Source organism: Ochlerotatus camptorhynchus, unplaced genomic scaffold, assembly GCF_037179485.1.
Source record: "Ochlerotatus camptorhynchus isolate MF236.1 unplaced genomic scaffold, CSIRO-AGI_Acam_v1.1 ptg000178l, whole genome shotgun sequence".
NCBI lineage: Eukaryota > Metazoa > Arthropoda > Insecta > Diptera > Culicidae > Ochlerotatus > Ochlerotatus camptorhynchus.
The window spans coordinates 2,529,021-2,545,000 of NW_027040668.1; the positions used below are offsets into that span (position 1 = coordinate 2,529,021).

At 38.5% G+C, this 15,980-nt stretch overlaps 2 protein-coding genes across 3 annotated transcripts in view; both read left to right on the forward strand.

Moving 5' to 3' along the window:
- dve (SATB1_N and homeodomain domain-containing protein dve) overlaps positions 1-15,980 on the forward strand; it is an 897,131-nt gene that overhangs the window by 703,673 nt on the left and 177,478 nt on the right. The gene's annotated exons all lie outside the window — the stretch shown is intronic.
- LOC135701874 (insulin-like growth factor-binding protein complex acid labile subunit) overlaps positions 13,974-15,980 on the forward strand; it is an 11,871-nt gene continuing 9,864 nt past the window's right edge. Inside the window, exon 1 of the mRNA XM_065222811.1 lies at positions 13,974-14,099. The gene's annotated coding sequence lies outside the window, so the exon portion shown is untranslated. The remainder of the gene's footprint in view (positions 14,100-15,980) is intronic.

The following is a 15,980-nucleotide window of genomic DNA, read 5'->3' on the forward strand; positions in this document are numbered from 1 at the left end:
TTTATTATGCTCTTGATTTTCTGACTACTTGTATAGTTGAAGCAAGAGTACCAAGAGTACTCAGTACCAAAATGCGAGGTTAAATTCGATTCAATTATATAAGACGAAGGTCTTCAACTCTTGATCCGTCTTAAAAATGTCCGTAGGAGACAATATCAAAGAACACGCGATCCTGCCATGAAAGTTATCTGGCAGGATTTGCAAAAACAAATTAGTGAAGCGATTATCTGCCCTAAGGAACAACACTTTTGAAAATAATGTTTCTTAATTAGACCCAAGTTCCAAACCCTTTTGGAAACTCACAAAAATTTTGAAAAAAACCTCAAAAACCAATTCCAGCGCTTAAAGAAGGTGGTAAAATTTTAATCACAAATTTGGAAAAAGCTCATAAACTTGCTAAGCAATTTCAGAGTTCCCATAATCTCAGTTTGGGTTTTACTAGTCCTATTGAGAATCAGGTTGCTCGGGATTATCTGAATATTTTCTCTCGGGAAAATATTTTTGATGATTCCTGGGGGACTGATTTGGACGAAGTAAGGTCTATAACTAAAAATAAAATAAAATATGAAAGCTCCAGGTGATGATGGAATTTTCCATACCCTCAACAAAAAACTGCCAGAGAGTACCTTGTCTTTCTTGGTGAAATTGTTTAACAGATGTTTTCAATTGGCATACCTGCCAGATAAATGGAAAAAATGCCAAAGTTGTTCCAATTTTGAAGCCGGATAAAAATCCAGCTGAAGCTTCTAGCTACCGTCCAATAAGTTTGCTTTCTTCAATAAGTTAACTTTTTGAAAAGATAATTTTAAACAGAATGATGCTTCATGAACTCAATTTTTGCAGATGAGCAATTTGGATTTCACCATGGGCATTCAACTACTCATCAACTCTTAAGAGCTACCAATTTAATTCGTTCAAACAGATCTGAAGGCTACTAAACTGGAGTTGCTCTTCTAGACATAGAAAAAGCATTCGACAGTGTTTGGCATGAAAGATTGATTGCTAAATTGAAAACGTTTAATTTTCCACTTTATATTATGAAATTAGTTCATAATTATTTAGCTGTTGGTGGGGGGGTTGCAGGTAAATTATCAAAATTCCAAATCCGAACGACTACCTGTTAGAGCAGGATTTCCTCAGAGTAGCATTCTTGGACCTATATTGTATAACATTTTCACTTCGGACCTCCCTGATTTGTCTCAGGATTGCCACAAATCTTTGTTCACTGATGACACAGGCATTCCCGCTAAAGGAAGAATTCTTCGTGTTATTTGCAGCAGACTGCAGAAAAGTTTAGATATTTTCTCTTCTTATTTACAAAACTGGTAGATTTCTCCCAACGCTTCCAAAACTCAACTTATAATATTTCCACATAAGCCTAGAGCTTCCTTATTGAAACCTAGTATTAGTCACATAGTCACTATAAACGGAGTTCCAATTTCCAAACCAAGTGAAATATCTTGGATTAATGCTTGACCAAAAATTAACTTTTGATGATCACATTGAGGGCATTCAAGCCAAATTTAACAAATATATAAAATGTTTGTATCCTCTAATTAACAGGAAAGCCAAACTTTGCCTGACAAATAAAACTTCTAATATTTAAACAAGTTTTTAGACTGGCCATGCTTTACGCTGTGCCAATATGGTCTTGTTGTTGCACTACCAGGAAAAAAGCACTTGAAAGGATTCATAACAAAGTTCTGAAAATGATTTTGAAGTTGCCTCCCTGGTATAGTACTACCGAAGTACATAGAATTTCGAATGTTGAGACTTTAGAACAAATGTCCAACAAAATAATTAATAATTTCAGGCAAAAAATCGTTGCAATCCTCAATTGCAACGATTAATTCTCTTTATACTTAGATAAGATTTAGTTTTAGTTTTTGGTTTTAATATATCAATTGTTATACTGACATGCAGGTTTAAAAACTTGTTTAAAATACTGAATTGCCAAGACATGAACAATGTAAAAAAACTTAGCTATATATCATAACAAGTAAAGCTGGTAAGTTACTGCAGTAACTGGAGCACCTAGGTTAAAATGAAATGTAATTTATTTTGAATTTGGAACAAATAAAGAGTTAAAAAATGCAATCATTCAGTTGACTCTGATGCTTATGAATTTTCTTTAGAATATGGAATTTAAGATTGGGAGTGTATTTTTTTTTTAATAATCAGTTTCCACATGGGAAGACATGTCGCCGAGCGATAAAAAAAAATAAACCTTATCCTAATACCCCAGTGTCTGCAAGAGGGAACTAAATTGTGCTCCCATGTATTTATTTATACGTTCCTAAAGCACAATTATGGACTCTCATTAGAGAGGCGCATGAATTTCAGGTGCTCGGGGGTGCACATATGAAAATCCAGCGAGTAACCAACTCTCAATTTACCATGACAACAATGGTTAAAGGAGGACTTTTTGAGATGGAGGGTGATTTCATCTGATCTTTCTAGATCAAAAACTTCACCTATCTTGGACGACGGATAACAATGTTAACATAGCCAGAGCCATGTAACATGTACACCACATTTCAAGTGACAAAATTTGTTAACAACCTACTTTCCAGTTCCATCTAACAGGAAGCATCGCTAAGAAACTCGATTCTATTTGATAATGGAAAAATCATCGGTGGAAAATGTTCGCTTTTGTATCGCACGATGACTTATATTATGTTTATTCAAATGCGGATTTTATCAACCCCCCCACCTACGCTACAATCAAGAAAGAAAGGACATGACGTTCTTTATTTCATTTTTTATTATTCTCATTTCGGTTGGCACTTTCACTTCCACCGATGACGATTGCTCGCGGGAAAGCACATCACATTCACTTCAAATCAAGACAAAATGCGGCGGATATGTTTTGCTGTTGTTGTTCAAGCGTTTGTTTCTTTCCACCCTCATCAACGGACGAGTCCCGCATTGCGTCGTCGTGGCACTCAGGATGGGTTTCCTAAAAGAAAATCGAAGCCAGCATCGTTCCCAGCGAATCAATTGAAACGGAAATCAACGGCACTTTCTCCCTCCGGATCGCCCGATTCAAGACATATGCGGTTCCTCCGTGGCAGTTGTTGAGGTTCGGTTGATTTCCTCTCGATTTGTTTTTTTTTTTGCTGTGCCAACCTCGCTTCAAAGTAATCATGTGCGTACCCACGAGACTAAATGTCCTAATTTGCATATTTCAGTCGTTTCATCACCGGGAAAAAGATCGGCCGCCTCGTGAACTGCGGTCGTAAAATTGATATTGTTCAATCAGTGGCGGGCTAAAATGAGCATCATATTGTCGCTAAGCGTGGTTGTGTTCCAAATGGCTCTTACTGGTAGCGGAAAATCGTAATGTGCGTTATCTTAGAAAGATTATTTATGGAAATGTTTTTTTGAAAATTGAATTCATTTTTGTTTGGAGTTGGGCAGGTCGTCAAGTACAGTTTCATGGTACAATTTTTAAACTTACTTCAAAGATTTTCATCGAAGTATATAATTCCACTCTTTGCCCGATACGATTGCTGTTGCCGGGGGAATAAATCTTCTCCTTATCGAAGCTGATGCAAAACTTATAACAGTTATGAATGGAAACTGTCCAAAAAGCTACCACAACGGTGATATTCATAGCCGCAAGGTGTGCATATAGTTTTTCCTCTGCTGCAAACTTTTAATTATCACGACTAGCACCAACCGGCACAAAGTTAGGAGTGGCCAAAAAGCAGGAAGAATATTGCAAAATCTTAATGAACGCTGAGCGGAAAATAGTTTGGCAGGGAAAACCATCAATTTTCCTCCTTCTGCATTTCTCCATTCAACCGGCACGGAAAAGAACCCAAGAAGAAAGGACATTCCTGCTTCTGCTGCCGTCTGCCAATGTGAGTGCTTGCTGTTGCTCGTGCGCTCGGTCCGAGATAAGATCTTCGGGAAGAAAAGTTTAAGTCTTTGCTTCTGCTCTCGGCCCAATTAGATGCATTTTCTCTAAAAAGTCCTATCCCCATCAAGCCCCACCCAACCAACCCATCTCTCGTGCAGGTCCACACACCTGGCAAATGCTTTTTGCCATAAATAAATACCGCAGTCAGAGCTAGAAGGAGTGGTGCTGTGCAGCAAAAAACTCCAACCCAAGTGCACACATTAAACTGCATAAACGATAAGCGAAATGAATTTTCATTAACGAAACAGCGCGGAAGATGAATGCGTTTTTCTTTCCTCCCGGTTTGGAAGAGCAAAGTCCGTGGTTGTATCACGGTTGCAGGTTTCTGATTAATTAAAGGAAAGTTTCATGGAAATGGGTTTTACGATTTATGGTCACACGATTATTTACTATGCGAAATACAGGAAAATCATTAAGGAATCATTTTCTTTGTTTTATTTTACGCCGCAATAAGAAATGCGTTACATGTAGAGGTCACGGTGTCTCTGCTAGGATAACATTATTATCAAAAAATCAGTTTCGCAGAAACACCTACCAAAAGAAAACATGGATGCCCCTCTTTCGCTTGAGGCTGGTTTCAAAATTTTCTATCGGGGGTCCTATATTTTTTGGACTTCAATGGTCGAGAGAGGTAATTTTTGAATTTTTTGATCTACACTGAAAAATACGAAAAAATATTGTTCCAGACCCTTTGATGGAACATTTCCATATTAGTCTCATATGAAAGGGGATACCCTAACATTTGTTTGGTTGGTTCTTCAACGATACTTATTATTTTTAAGATCCAAAGACACCCTGTCCTGGGCACTTCAACCACTAACCACTAAATTATGCATTCTAAAATTATTAATTTATCTAATGATAATAATTTCTGCTAGAAACGATTTTTTTTTTTTTTTTATTATAGTCACTTTAACGCTCTTGGGTTATTCATGACTTGTCCGGGGGTGAGATTTGAACTCGTGACTTTGGCGTGAGAGGTATGGATGCTAACCACTACGCCGGGGTCACCCCCTACCTAGAAACGGATGTCTGAACAGGAGTACCTTTAATTTTTGTCTATTTGGGTTCTTAAAATCACTTCTGCTTCTTCTTATTCTTCTTCTTATTATTTGCATTTCACTCTTATTGCATAGTACATATTAGCTTATTGCGTGCTCTCAACTTAGTGTTCAAACTGCACTTCCACAGTTATTAATTGAGAGCTTTCGATGCCAATACTAATGCATGAATTCGTTTATTGTGTGGCAAGCACAATGGTACTCTATGCCCAGGGTAGTCAAGAAAATTTCGAACCCGAAAGATTCTCTCAACCGGACTGGGAATCGAACTCGCCGTTTAATACCGTACCTTTACTGACTAGGCTATGAGGCCCCAACTAAGTAAGCGTGATTACCTCTCACCCCAGCAGGCCTGGGTTCAATCCCAGTCGGCGCCGCCGGGATGTTCTGAGGCATAACATCTCTGATCACGCCTTCCTTCGGATGGGAAGTAAAGCCGTTGGTCCCCGGTTCATGAGTTGATGGGTCGATAGGTAGGGTCCAGGTGTGGGAGCTGCCTTCCTGGCACGTCGGTAGCACTGGTGCTCAGCACGGAAAACAAGATCGACGGAAAAAAACAAAGCAAAGGAAAAAAAAGTCATTTGATTTATTGTAGTATATCCCGTGTCCTTGGTTTAGTGCATGTCGTATTGCTCCATCACTTTTAAAAATTAATGTTGTAGGGCTTAGATCTAATTTTGGCCCTACTAAGCACAACTCGTCCTTTGCCTCTATTTTTCGGGTGGATTTATTTTTTCACAAAATAGTACTGCAGATGACTTCTAAATGTATTAACCTATCCGTACGTACCTTAAGATTTGATAAAGATAATCAAATTGTTGATATATTGTTAAAAAGCCTAACACTGCTTCTTGACTCCAAAATTGTCCTACGGATTCTAATTTCGGTCTAACGCACAGTGGGGCCGTTCTGAAAAAAGACGGTCAAAAGTCTTTTCTCATCATTTTTGACGTTTTCGAGGGTAGGTTTCTTCGGAGAAGTTGCTGAGAATGGCGATCCGCTCCTATTAAAACAAACACCGGGTTTAATATTAAGGGGATATTACACTTAGAAAAACTAACTTTTTATACAAACGAGATGAGTAAAATTGTAGATCTAATCATTTCATGAAACTTTGCCGAAGACACCAAATTTCTATATCCTCAAACTAATGAGATATAATGATTTTTCTTTCAGGAGTACCTTAAAAGTGGGTTTTAAGTTAAATCATATTTTAATCAAATTTGACCGGTTCACTATATTCGAGAAAGTTTTAGATATCATCAAAATACATTGCTTTTCTGAAGACGTCAAAAACATTTATTGACTCTTGTTTGCTGTACTGTGATTTTGAAAGAAAAAATCATCAATTTTAGAAAATAAATTAAAAAAAATGTGAATGTTTGTGAAATGACACTAAGCGTCATTGAGTTTGTTATAACTTTGAACATACGTGTAGAAAAAATTAGCTTCGGGAACCCTCGGGAGCAAAATTTATACACCTATTTGATACAGCAGTTTTTACCATATATTCTACATTATTCTCATATAGTTCTTTGTGTAAATAGATCCAATCATACATACATGCACGGTACACCCAACCGGTGGATGTAAGATTCGCTTACAATTATGTGGGATTCATCATCAGAGGATGTAAGTGGAGACCGCATGAACCGAGGATGCGATATACCTAGCTGCGGTCCGATGTAAGAAAATTGGAGACCGAAAAATGTGGAGTGTATTAGTGAGTGAAATTAATTATGTCGAAAAAATAGAAAAAAAGGTTGCCGACTTTACTCGAACCACGGACGTTGCGACTATCAGACCTGTGCTTTCTCCACTGCTCTCTCCATGCTTCTGAATATAGTTAGCCTAAAAGCAAACATGAAGCGCTCATTTTCTCGCATGCTTGACTTCGTACACGGCGAATGAGAACGACTCAAATTTGAGTTTAGTTCACTCATAATCGCCAAAAGTGCAGGAACTCAGCGATGAGTAAAATTTGTCTCATGGTTTCCTGTGGAAAACCTAAAAAATCTGCCGGAAAATGAGGAAATTGATGAAAATTTTATTCAGTCTCGGAGTAGTACCAATAGACTGAGTGAATCCAATCTTTACTTTTCTCAAATTCGGGAATTTTTCCTTGGAAAATCCTGGGAAAACATGAGGCAAAATAACTCATCGCTGAGTTCCTGCACTTTTGGCGATTATGAGTGAACTAAACTCAAATTTGAGTCGTTCTCATTCGCCGTGTATGCTTTTTCTGCTGGAGAGATTCGAGATAAGTGTGTGCTTCGTTCTACAATGTTCTACAATGTGCGTCGTTCTACAAGCTTACTGGTATAGTCGAAAGCGTAGATGGAACACGAAATAAAAAAAGACAAAAAACCATTACATCGCCGGCATGGTCAATTTCTAACATTCGTTGCGATGTTCATGAACAGAGGATGATGGGAAACGGAACTAACATTCATTGTAATAGATTTTTGGTTTGCGTGTAGGTTATTCAATTTTTAATGATTAGGATGGCCTTCGAAAACTGAAGATTTTGAAAGAAATTGAAGACACAAATTTTTTATTTAACGGATATTCTTAATACAGTAAAAGCCACACATTTGTTAATTCATTTTCTGATTCTGACTCGCAATCAGAGCTCTCGTCTTGCGCTTGTAATAACTGTATTGCAGTTGGTGTCAACACTGAACTTTCTTTTTTCGCTGTTGTCGCAAACTTGCTTTGAATGGATCTGAGGTCATCAACAGCCTTATATAAACATCATGATTGGTGGCCTCTCTATATGTAAATATTAAAAGATATAAAAGATAATTACTCCAAATTGAAGCTTAAAAGTATTGCGTACCTTGAACATTTTCTTGAACGATTTTCGCGAAATCTTTTCAGGTCCTTGTTCCTGCACTCCTGTGGTTCTTCAGACAGGCATCCGATTGGAACGATGGCAGCTGCTATTATATCTGCGCCGTGAATTAGGACGCGGTGTACAGATGACGGCATATAGTACCATCCGTAATACTCTATGTAGCACTGTGCAGTTTCATGGCAGAAGTCTCTGAATGCATCTATTTCGATTGGTTGGCCACATGCCAGAACACTTAGATTTACTGCGAATTTCTCTACTGGTTCCTTTTTCAATCCAGTAATTTCCGAAGTCAAAGTTGGGTCCTCAAAAAAACGACGGGCAGTGTTCCTGTCATTGGAAGAGCCTGAGCCATGATTCGGTATATCAATGAGCATTCCGATGCGCCGCTTGAAGTCTTGTTGAATGGCGTTCTTTCTTGAGGCCAGTTTCTTCTTCTGCACCGGTGCACAAGGCACTCCATAAACCTATATCAATGAATATTATAGATTAAAGTATGGAAAATAAAACATGCAGATCAACAAACCTTATGTGCGCGGAGATGCATGGCACACAAAGCATTTCTGGGTTGAAATTCCAGTGACGGAACTGCACACTTTTCCGTCGACCATGGAACACACCATGACATGGTGAATTTTCAATCCATGTATATCAGTCGGCAACAAACGTTGAATTTGGTTATCAAAATATTCTTTTTCTTGCAAGGAAAGTGCAGCCGTCTCCTTGACGAATTTCATTCGCATTGGCCGACATAATCTGGTAGAAGATGGCCTTTGATTCATCCAAAGAATTTTACCCGGATTATTGCGAACTCGCAATTGAAGTGGGACCATAGAGGTTATAAAAATAGAGCTGTCATCAGAATCATCACTTGAAAATGTTTGCTTATAGTTAGAATGATCAGATGATCCATCGAAACCCCATTTGGACAGAAGTTCTAGGTCTTCACTGGTTTCCGGAATATCTAGCAAAAAGATGCGTTTGGCAGTATGTTCCATCAAAGATTGAAGCTGAGTTTCAGCAGATATTTCTGATACCGTTATATTTTCTGGGAGACATCTTTCACGAGCTTGAATCAATCTTTTATACGACGGGTAAATCTGTGCCACATTACATTACCTTGTTGTTTTGCGTAATAAGGTCCATTGGTCCTTAGAGAAGTCCCCATCAATAAATAAAGACAAACCTTCATCTTCAGTCATCGCTCGCTCACATTTGGACTCATTGTGTGACTTCCAAGATTGTCGAATTTTTGTTGCTCTAGTGGGAGTTGTTTGCAATGCTTCATGAACCAACTTAGCCGCATCCTCCGATCCATCAGCACGTGCCTTCATTTCCGTTGCATAAGCCAGTTCCTCGCTTGTTCCCGAATCTCTCAGAACTTGAACCCTGCGTCTCTTGTTTTTTTTATTCAGCTTAGTGAATGTTTTTTTTTTCGGTCGTCCTTTGGCACTTCCGTGTGAAATTTTTGGAAAAACGTTTTCCTTCAGCCAATCTGCGTTTGCAACTAGAAAGCAGCTAAGCGTACTGTTAGCCCTCCTCCAGCGCTTATCTAGATCTGCACAGAACCTTGCAATAATTTTTTTCACATTTTCGTGGTTGTCTTTCAAAATTCCAACTAATTTTGAAAACACGTGATCCCGGATATGACACAATTTCAATTCGCGAGATTTGCCTAATTTCTCCTTCCATACTACGAACAACTCACTCCGCTCCGGATGATAGGAACTCATTTTGCAAAGAAACTCAAACCGAAGAAAGAATAAACACTTAAACCGCAAGCAAACGCAAACTAGAAAAATATTCACTTTGACAGTAAGCTCATGCTTGATCCTATATGACCATATTATATGAAGGATCAAAGTAGGCTGTGCGTGTGGTAAAGCAAGAGATGTCTACATAAACATAAAGGAGAGACAGATGAGAATGTTTATTCGTGTTGGTAACTAATACTTAAACACATCTTCGATGGGCATTTTTTTTTATTAAAAATTTTAGAACAAGCAATGCACCAGTAATAAATTGTACAAGAATGATATTGCCTTTAACATTAGATATTAAAATTCTCTTTATCACGTATCATTGAATGTAGTGTTAGTAGGACAACCTCAGCACAAACTTAATACCCTACAGGTGCATGTATGTATGATTGGATCTATTTACACAAAGAATTATATGAGAATAATGTAGAATATATGGTAAAAACTGCTGTATCAAATAGCTGTATTAATTTTGTTCCCGAGGGTTCCAGAAGCTAATTTTTTCTACACGTATGCTCAAAGTTATAACAAACTCAATGACGATTAGTGTCATTTCACGAACATTCACATTGTTTTTTAATTTTTTTTTCTAAAATTGATGATTTTTTCCTTCAAAATCACAGTACAGCAAACAAGAGTCAATAAATGTTGTTGACGTCTTCAGAAAAGTTATGTATTTTGATGATATCTGAAACTCTCTCGAATATAGTGAACCGGTAAAATTTGATTAAAATATGATTTAACTTAAAAACCACTTTTAAGGTACTCCTGAAAGAAAAATTATTATATCTCATTAGTTTGAAGATATAGAAATTTGATGTCTTCGACAAAGTTTCATGAAATGATTAGATCTACAACTTCACTCAAACGTCATATGTCTATCTCGTTTGTATAAAAAGTTAGTTTTTCTAAGTGTAATACCCCCTTAATATTAAACCCATTTTCAGCAACTTCTCCGAAAAAACCTCCCCTCGAAAACGTCAAAAATGATGAGAAAAGACTTTTGACCGTCTTTTTTCAGAACGGCCCCACTGTGTAACGCATTGAAACGCCATTCAAACGCCTTTGAATTCACTTCGGTCTATCGGATGAAGATAAAAATTGATTCGTTCATACGTTCTCATTGACTTCATTCGATGGCATTTGAACTAAAGTATCGTACCAAACGCATAATTGACTTGTTAGCTCTGAAATCATGGATTTATTTGTTGTTTTCTGTTGGCTAGGCCCAAAACGGGTGATTAGGTCGGAGTAGTTCTCTACCTTATTCGGTTTTGATACAGTTGTCATTCCTGCCTTCATCGCAAAGAATCGATTTTAATTTTAGTAGTAGTAGTAGTAGTAGTAGTAGTAGTAGTAAAAGTATGTTTATTTCTGTTGACTATGATACTACATTGATTTAACATTTTAATTGATTAGCCTACCTGAGTCTTCATCTTTGTTAAATTTGATATTCTAATTTAATATTTGCGTTTTTTAACTAGTTAACGTTTGTGTTACTAGTGTTTTGTTTGAATTGAAAAAAAGTGAAAACCTTCCTAACTACGAGTATTACTTAACCTAACGTATGAACTGATCACAGACATTTAACGGTCAATTTAAAAGTATCGTAGTTGGTAGTACGGCCACATGCGGCGCGCATAGTCATTTTCCTTGCGTTTGGCGTTTACACACTACCACCATCTGTTCAGTGTACTACCCACCACAGTGTACTCAACAGATAGTGCTAATGTTTCAGCGACGATGTTATACAGTGAGAAATATTCAATGTGTTATGTCTGTTTGTCTGTGATCTGATGATTTGATCTCAGACAGGTGTCTCTGAACCTTTCCAGGATGAATACTCTCCGTTCTTCTAATGTTTGAATTCCAGCCAGGAGGTGGATCTCAGAATTTTTAGTCTGCGGGGGACTGTTTAGGACCATCCTTAGGATCATGTTCTGGATCCTTTGGAGTTTAAGGTGATGGAATTTGGCGCAACTCTCCCAGATTGGCATCCCGTATTCTATTACGGGAAGGATGATTTGTTTGTAGACAGCAAGCTTATTTTTCAGGGATAGAGTAGACCTCCTGTTGATGAGTGGATACAGTGATCTTATCACGATGGTACACTTGGTTTTGGTTTTGTCAACGTGCTCCCTGAAAATCAGCTTGCTGTCTAGTGTTAAGCCGAGGTAGCCTACCTCGTTCGACCATTCCAACACTGTGCCGTTCAGGCAGATCTTATTATTCTCCGACGGAACAAGTCTGGGAGCTTTAGAGTGTGGAAAGATGATGACCTGGGTCTTTGCCGCGTTGATATGGATCTTCCAGCTATTGAAATATTCAGACAGGACGTCCAGGCCTCTCTGAAGTTTGGCAGTCAGAGCTCTGATGACCCTACCTTTGTAGACGATGGATATGTCATTCGCGAACAGAGACAACAATCCACCATCAGGGAGAGCCAGCCGGTGGTAGACTGCTCTTTCGAATAGTTTTGATAACCCTGAGAGAAGGCTGATTGGTCGATAACTTGAAGGAGAGGACGGATCCTTCTCAGGTTTCCGGATGGGTATGACTTTAGTTGACTTCCAACACGAGGGGAGCACAGATTAAAAATCAGTGCCAGATGGTTGTAGAATCTGGAACTCAAGTATTTGAGTTCCAGACTGAAGATGTTGTCGAAATCTGGGGCCTTCATGGAGCTATCAGATGAACCACTGGGTCGCTGGGACTATCCAGTGGGGTCAGTGGTGGAATGGGTCTTGGCTTATTTTTTAAGAATTTTGGTTAGTTTTCAAAAGGGCTTTGCATAATCAGGGAGAGAGCGGATCCTGTTAGCAAAGTCCTGGTTTCTGAGGTTCCCTTTAATATGTATATGCTACTTAGGTATACTTTTCATACGCCAACTTATTTATAATTATTACATCTCATAAATCAAATTTAAACCTCAATCTCAATACTCCCCACGCTTTTCCTTGTGAAGCACTCGTGTTTATTTACATTGCTCAATTGGAACCGCGTTTGACGGTTCGATTAGAGCTTTTGGTTTCAATCTTCGCGCGTCTCTTATTTAACATCGTCTCTGGGTCAAACCATCTCTCATAGCCACTTTGGAAGCGGTACTGGATAGTTCGGATTGTTGTTCCATTTGGTCGAAATGTTATGGTTATGTTAAGTGAAATATCAAACCCTATCTTCATGAAATATGCCCTCAAAAGATTATCCATAGAACCATACGACCATCGTAAAACTAGTTTGGACAATATCTTTATGGTGGTAGTGAAAACATGAATAGAGCTAATTGACACCATATTGATTTCTGATGATCCAGGTAATGGGTTTACATTCTGAAAATCCATGATTAATCATTATCATATCATACAACACATAATCAAATCATATCTACTCGGTGAAATATTGATCACAACTTGTTTTTGGCTATGTTACGTTCCCTCTGGGACTTTACGTAAGTTTTCAACAGAGAAATTTCTTTTCCCATCATCTCCTTTCCCTTTGCTTGAGGCAGGCAGGGAAATCAACCAAACCCGCAAAGGTTTCCCGTCTCTAATCCCACCGAAATCACTTCCAGGGTACAAACTACCACCCACCCCTCCGCCAGGAAAAGGGATCTCACACAGCTCACTCTCTGTCTCCCTCGTAGCCATGCACTAGCATTAGGAAGGATAAGCCATATTTTTTGTCTCCTTTTACGAATCGTACACTAGCGATAACCACCACCACCATCATCCGGACAAGACCGGGGCAGCTACGTTCACTCAATCCAATGCATTGAATTGGCTTGTTCTTCTCGGCAACATGAACGAATCGCTCCTGACCCGCATGAGCACCGCATCATTAAAATCAATGAGAAAATCATAATCCTCTCTTAATTGCCAATCGTCTTCTCCTAAGTTTGTTTGATGTTTTTGGCGAGCAAGCACCACATACGAATTAACCCCAACCGGATTCTTGTGATACGAGGCATAAATGGCAATTTTCCGATGATTTGATCCAAATTATAATGGGAGTCAGTTTTTCCTGCTTAAACGGAGGGGGATCAAATTCCGGACGTGTGAGAGAGCCCTAATAAATTTACGAGTATATTTATCAGACTTAAGTAATTTACGACCGCTTGAACAGAAACGATGGGTTCAAGGAATCAAACGCGTTCTGTCAATTAGCAAAAATGGCTGCGTGCTTTGAATCGGTTATGATACCGCCAGTGTTACGGCTGCAGTTCATAATGAAATTACGGTTATAGTGGATTTCGTGATAGGCAACACACACGGCCCGTAACGGCTGCCGTTTATCTTATCAACAACGGGTGGGACCCAACTGATAAGGCTTCCAAACCTGCCAGAAAGGGGGTTTAGTTGTGTATTATCGATTTAGTTTCGCTTCAGTCTGCAGGTTGTTTCGGTTGTTTCAGAACGGTACTAGCTCAGTTGTGTAATAACTAATTTACATTGAAGGGAAAATGGATTTTTTGTGATGTGAAAAGATTTTCATCAAGAAAAGTAAGGAATAAATTTAAAACGCCACAAGTCAAGTCAAATGATTGTGAAGGTGATAATGAATGATGGGTTGTGACGATAAAGCTGAACAGAAGTCGTGGTTTATCGACCCGTTTGGTTAAAAGTTTTGAGTGTTTTACAGCGAAAAATGTTAAATAGAAAATCTTCAAGTTACCGAACTGAGGAAGCAAATGTGACAGAACCTGTAGGGTGTAGAATAGATAATCTTTATCTTATCGTATCGAAGAAGCCTATGATGCGATGCGCGGTATCGTTATCAGCGAAAGTTTTGTGCAAGGTGCGATGCAGACGTGTGTGTTCTTCGTGACAACATCGAAAAACCAGCAACGACATGATTCATGCGTGAAAAAATATACCTACGACAGAGTTCAAAAAGGCGTATGATGCTGAAATAATGTCGGTAGCAAAGCATGGTCACTTTGCTGGTATTGGTATTTGAACTATGCCGATTTAAAACGCAGAGTCAAATTATTGTTTGTTTAAAAACGATGTGGGGTAGCCATTTTAAGATGAAATCATGACTTTCTAGCATTTCAACTTTTATTCTGAAGAAGGGAGCTGCAGCCCGAGTATGTTGTGAATCCAGATTATCTCATGATTGCCTAAAATCCTCAGCAGCAGGAATTAAAAAACTCAATGTAGAACCAACATCAAGTAGGAGGCGATCCATAAATAACGTAGACACTTTAGAAGGGTTCCCACCGCTTTATATGGGAGAGTGTCTGTGGTGTACACAAAGTTTCTATGGGGTTAAAAACTCTCAAAAACTGTCTACGCAGCTTAGGGAGCATTAATTAGATTGGTCCAACGAATGTGCCTTCGTCGCAAAATGCTGTGATTGATAAATAATTGACAACACGTCATATGATAACAAAATGCGCATTCCTTAAAAGTAAACAACACGACTTATAATCGTGAACTTAGGATGTTTATAATACTAAAGATAGTTTTAAGTTTTTCCAACACGGTTGGTGCATAACATTTTCCAACTAGTGTCTTGGACATTTTTTCCTAGATGGTGCCATGGTTTGAGTGGTAATCGTGACTGCTTTTGCACCCCAGTGTGTCTGAATTCAATCCCAACTGAGGTCATTTGGATTTTTCTGGAGTAAAAAAATTTTTGGTTACATCTTCCTTCAGAACGAAAGTAAAGCCGTCCCAAGTAACACAAATTCATCAAATTATGTTGAGTAAACTGCTATAGAACCAAAACCAGTCATACCAAGGTTATATAAACTGTTATAGAACATGTGTGTTGCTAGGAGTTGGTCCTGGCACATGTGTTGATGGTTTCGATGGTTCCAGGAGTGGTTGTCACCTCGCTGGCACCCAATTGCCGTCGGTGATTAATCACCTGCTGGCAGTGCTCGTCGACAATTGGCACTCAATTCGTAACAAAGACCGACTTTGAATAAAAAAGAAAAATATTTTATCAAAATTTTACTCATAAAATTAAGTCCTGATTTAAGGTGAATCGTTGGGGCATCCTTATTCTCGGAACCACTTCGAAACTTTAAGTGCACACATATCAGCTTCTACGACACGTGCAACATTCAAATTGTTACTTCACGTTTGCTACACAATTTAAGGTGAAATGGGGTACTTATTTCCAAGATTTGTGTAATAGAATATTCGAAGTGGAAGTACATGTATAACCTACGTGGCGGCCATTTGTGGACTCTACAAGGAGTCATCTTAACTACAATTAAATGGTCTGTTTATATCAAACCTACTATCGTAATAGTGCGTTATTTTCTACAGATCTAAGATATAAGGTAAACCCATAGAGATCCTGCAATTTTCCAAATATTCATAGAACATCCCTGAAAAACCTGGATTTTTCCGGAAGTTCGAAAAATTTTC